Raw genomic sequence first — 5258 nt, 5'->3', positions numbered from 1 at the left:
TCTGAATGTTATTTCATCAATTGGCTCATTTACTATTTGGTTTTCAGTATTAAAAGTCGACTTACATGATGAGGAATGTTCCTATCATTGTGTATTTTATGCATTATTGTAACCAATTGTTCACGCATTCACACATATTCAATTCTACTTTTACTTCTACATGAGTCATAACGCCATAACTATAGGCAGTTGCATGAAAAAGAATCGTCACACCATTAAAAACAACTAAGAAAGTGAAACAAAATATTTAAAAACATGGGGGCACAAATAAGAATAGTTTGTAGTTTAAAAAGGCCAGTGTGGAGTGAGGAGATGTCCCCCAATCTGGTCCTTGGTCTGCCAGGGAGTCTCTTCCCAGTGGGACGTGCAGATAGAACCTCTCTATAGGGCTACGCTCGGGAGGCATCCGTAATAGCTGCCCGAACCAACTATACACTGGCTCCTTTTCAAGTGAAGGAGCAGCAGTTCTAAACGTTTATTTAAATTACCACACACAAATACAAAAACAACCTTGTTTTTGGATTTGTGCACTTTTTAAAAGTAACATGAAATTCTACTTTGAGAGTATTATTGTAACCAATCTATATTGTGCACGCACCAATGCACGCACCAATGCACGCACCAACACACACACACACACACACACACACACACACACACACACACACACACACACACACACACACACACACACACACACACACATTTCATCTACTGTATCAACACTACTCCCAGACTGAACTCATCTGCAAACCCTTCTAGTGAGACATATTTAATCTTGTACCCAAAAGGGTGTGAATAGTGGCTCCAAGAACTTCTATTTTATTGTTTTGGCTGGACCCTTTTTGTTATGGAGCAATCATCATCCAGACCTCATTATATCCTTAAAGAAAAACGATCCTAGCCAAATAGATCATTACACATCAGTTTGTACATTGACGATCACATAGATCTTCTCAGGTGTTATTTCAATGAGGTTAAAGTTTGAAGGTGACTTGGCTAGTTCTGATCAAAAGAATATTATGAAAAATGAAAATATTGAATCAAACAACTTAAAAACTGTCTGGGGTGCACACAAACTGCAGATTAGACATGAAAATGACACCAGAAGTGCTTTAAAGTGAAATAACCATTTACAGTGCTAGAAGGTGTTGATGAATTGTGGTTTGGATTCTATTGTCGTACTCCATGGAGATTGTCAAGGAAACTAACAGATGTAGGGCTTCCAACTACTGTAAATTTGATTTTATATACTTTTAATTTTATGTATTATATATTTTTTGTATATCTTTTTAAGTGCATTGTTGCATTGTTGAGCTGTATAAATAAAGTTGCATTGCCTTGCCTAATGTCATCAATATGCCATTTTCATTGTTTAAAACAAAGTTTTATACCATTTCTCTATTACTGTATTTGTAAAATGTTGAACCTGGTGCTATCAAAATGGGGGTACATTCAGACCCTTGGCACATACCGTACACCTCTGTTGCTCCAAGCTATGCCAACATTGTGGCTGGAGATGGGAAAACAACTATGTGAGATCCAGTGAGAGTTGAAGGTCTCGGACCGATGGTGCCATCAGGACCACATCATCCGCAATCCATCCTGATTGTGTCAGCATGTTACATTTTGGTTTTGTTTTCCGTCAAACAAAATGCTGCTGCTGCTATTAGTAGAAACCCCACATGGGAATGAATCAATCAGTTTACAGGCTGCAAATATATCATTATATGTAAAACATATAATGACTGCCTTAACATGTTTTTGACATAACCGTTCATATATCCATTGGCGATAGATGTGCAGTACATTCACGCATGGGCCTATATTCACTCATACATTTATACTTATGCTTGCACAGTCTGGTACTCCAGCTGCACTGATGCAGAGAGGAAAGATCTGCAGCGGGTGACTAAGACGGCGCAGTGGATCATCGGCTCTCCACTTCCACGCCTGGGTGACATCCACTCAAACCGTCTCCAGAATCGGGCCTCAAAGATCTACAAGGACCCCTCACATCCTGGACATCACCTGTTCCAGACCCTCCCCTCAGGTAGACTGAAGGTCATTGCGGCCAGGACTAACAGGCTGTCAAACAGCTTTTATCCAAAGGCTGTGAAAGTCATGTTGGACTCGCAAGAGCGCACAGACACACGCGCGCACGCACACGCACATGAACTGGTTTTCTGGCCTTGGTGCCAGATGTACTATGAACTACTATGAACTATGAGCTTATCTACTACTATGAACTATGAGCTTATCTGAGGCTGCTGTCTTTCTTTTATTCCTTTAATTTTTATACTATTATATTTTATTCTTTATGATACTACATGTATATGGATGGTCTTGTATTGATTGACACAGACTATGGACTATGGACTTATGACTGACTGACAAACAAATGATTTTATGGCATATTGCTTATTGCTTTTATTTTCTTTGTTACTGATGCTGTCAGTGTTATGTGTGCACTAAATAACATTTCGTTGTATGTTCTCATACAGTGACAAATAAACGTCTTATCTTATCTTATCTTACTTATACTTATACATATACTTATCGTTTGTGATCGTAGGTCGCAGTTTAGTATGTGAACGGTCACAGCTTGCCCGTATCTGTCTATAACGTCTGACATTGTGGTTCCCCTGACACATCACTGTGACATCATATGTGTCATCACAGCCATTCCTCCTGGTGCCGTTGCTTTCGCATGCACTTCTGCTCTCTGGCCTTGGTGGAGCTGACTACCATCACCATAAATGTAAAAGTCCATATATGGGTATTCCCCAGAATCCCTTTTATGCCCATATATGGAGACCCCTGATGTCATCGATATACATCACTGGCCAGATGGCATAAAAGGGATTGTATGTTGTGATGTCATGGGAACCACTCTAACAGAATCCCTTTTATGCCCATATGGATCGAGATCCCTGATGTCATCAATATTAAGCCCATATCTAACAGGACTTAATATGGGAATGCCCATATATGGTGGAAGATAGCCCATATCTGTGTGGCTGGTTCAGACAGGGATCTCTATGTCTGGGCATAAAAGGGATTGTATGTATGATGTCAGGATTGTGTGTATGATGTCAGATGTGATAGACATCATAGGATTTTCACATAACGAATAACTGAGTAAGCATGTTTGGGGTCTCACAGTATATCTCCATGGATCTCCATAAATGGGTACCAGGGGTCTCCATATATGGGTAACTGGTCCAGTATACATCACTGACCAGATGGCTAAGACATGGTGCGACCTCTCCCTAAAGGGGCGAGGTCGCTTGTCGCACCGAGGCATCTTACTAGTAAAATATACTGTAGGTTAGACCTACATTAACTCAGGCAGACTCAGTGCACATGGTGACACACTCCAAGTCTATTTTATTTTCACATATTCATACATAACATCTTTACTTTTACCTGTACCGTTATCCTGTGTTCTTACTGCTAATATAACATCTGAATTTCCCCAAAGACTTAAAGGAGTAGTTCACCCCCAAAATGACTTTTTTTCTATTGATTAGTCACGCCATGGAGAGTAGAGTTCAATAATATTTTTTGGTTTTTGTCACATTCCTAAGACAAAAATCTGATTCGAGTAAATTTACCCCCATTGATTCCGGATGGGGACCCGTTTCCGGGGGTAAATTTATTGTTATCACATTTTTGTCTTAGGAATGTGACAAAAAACTAAAAATATTATTGAACTCTAGTCTCCATGGCGTGACTAATCAATAGAAAAAAAGGTTCATGTTCTTATCATTATCATGTCAATATGGCTAAATGACTTTGGAAACACACACACACACACACACACACACACACACACACACACACACACACACACACACACACACACACACACACACACACACACACTTCCTGTTTATTACAATGCACCAACCTTTACCAAGTCAAATTCCATATGTATGAGTGGAAATATTATATAGCTAGGCTACTTGGCAAAACAAATAGATGCGTTTGCTGGGAAAAGGCTCCTTTTTATTGCGACCGAAGGTCGCATATACTCTGAAGAACCATGTCGCTTGAGTGACCTTCCGTATCCTCGTGACCGTCCTTCCGTATCCTCTGTGATGTCAGTGTGATGTCAGCGAGTTGTGACATCACTTCCTGTACAGGGCGGCTACACGAAATGTGGATAACACTATATATGGAGATAGTCCAGTCCATCATGTCATATGGGACTACCGTCATAGAAAGTAGCCATTGTTAGGCCGGAGTCAATGGCTGTCTAAACATGGAGATGTGGATTATATATGGAGATAGTCTAGTAGTCCAATATGTCATATCGTCACCTTATTAAACTAATGGCCTAAGTCATTTTTTCAAGGTTTTCAGGAAACACAAAAAACTGTGCCAAATGTAGAATATATTATATTTCTTAATTATTTCAATTCCAAAAAACATGAAAAAATATGACTATTGACATACAAACAAAGGTGTATGTCAATCATGTAACATGTAAGGATAAAATGACTTAGGCCAATATCTGAACATGCCATTTTAACTTAGGCAATTATAAACCTTATTTAGGCCAAATTATTTTAGGCAGTAAATGACTTAGGCAAAATGTTTTTGTCTGTGAGGGCCCCTAGTAGTCTGTGAGGGCCCACTAGAAGTCTCTGAGGGCTAAGCCGACGTCAGCAAGGGGGGAAGACAACAGCCAGCCCCATGGCCTCCCCTAAGTAACAAGAAATCTTGTGAAATACAATGTTGTCAACCAATCATCAAGGACGATGATACACGAAAGAAGAAGAAGGGCCCCTAGTAGTCTGTGAGGGGCCCCTAGTAGTCTGTGAGGGCCCATTAGAAGTCTCTGAGGGCCCCTAGTAGTCTGTGAGGACCCACTAGAAGTCTGTGAGGGCCCCTAGTAGTCTGTGAGGGCCCACTAGAAGTCTGTGAGTGCCCCTAGTAGTCTGTGAGGGCCCACTAGAAGTCTTTGAGGGCCCCTAGTAGTCTTTTAGGGCAACTAGTAGTCTATGAGGGCCCACTAGAAGTCTGTGAGGGCCCCTAGTAGTCTGTGAGGGCCCCTAGTAGTCTGTGAGGGCCCACTAGAAGTCTGTGAGGGCCAACTAGAAGTCTGTGAGGGCCCCTAGTAGTCTGTGAGGGCAACTAGTAGTCTGTGAGGGCCCACTAGAAGTATGTGAGGTTCCCTAGTCGTCTGTGAGGGCCCACTAGAAGTCTGCAAGGGCCTCTAGTAGTCTGTGAGGGCCCACTAGAAGTCTGTG

This window comes from Nannobrachium achirus (genome assembly GCF_963921795.1).
Source record: "Nannobrachium achirus genome assembly, chromosome: 20".
In the NCBI taxonomy this organism is placed as follows: domain Eukaryota; kingdom Metazoa; phylum Chordata; class Actinopteri; order Myctophiformes; family Myctophidae; genus Nannobrachium; species Nannobrachium achirus.
Note: the sequence above shows the minus strand (reverse complement) of the source record.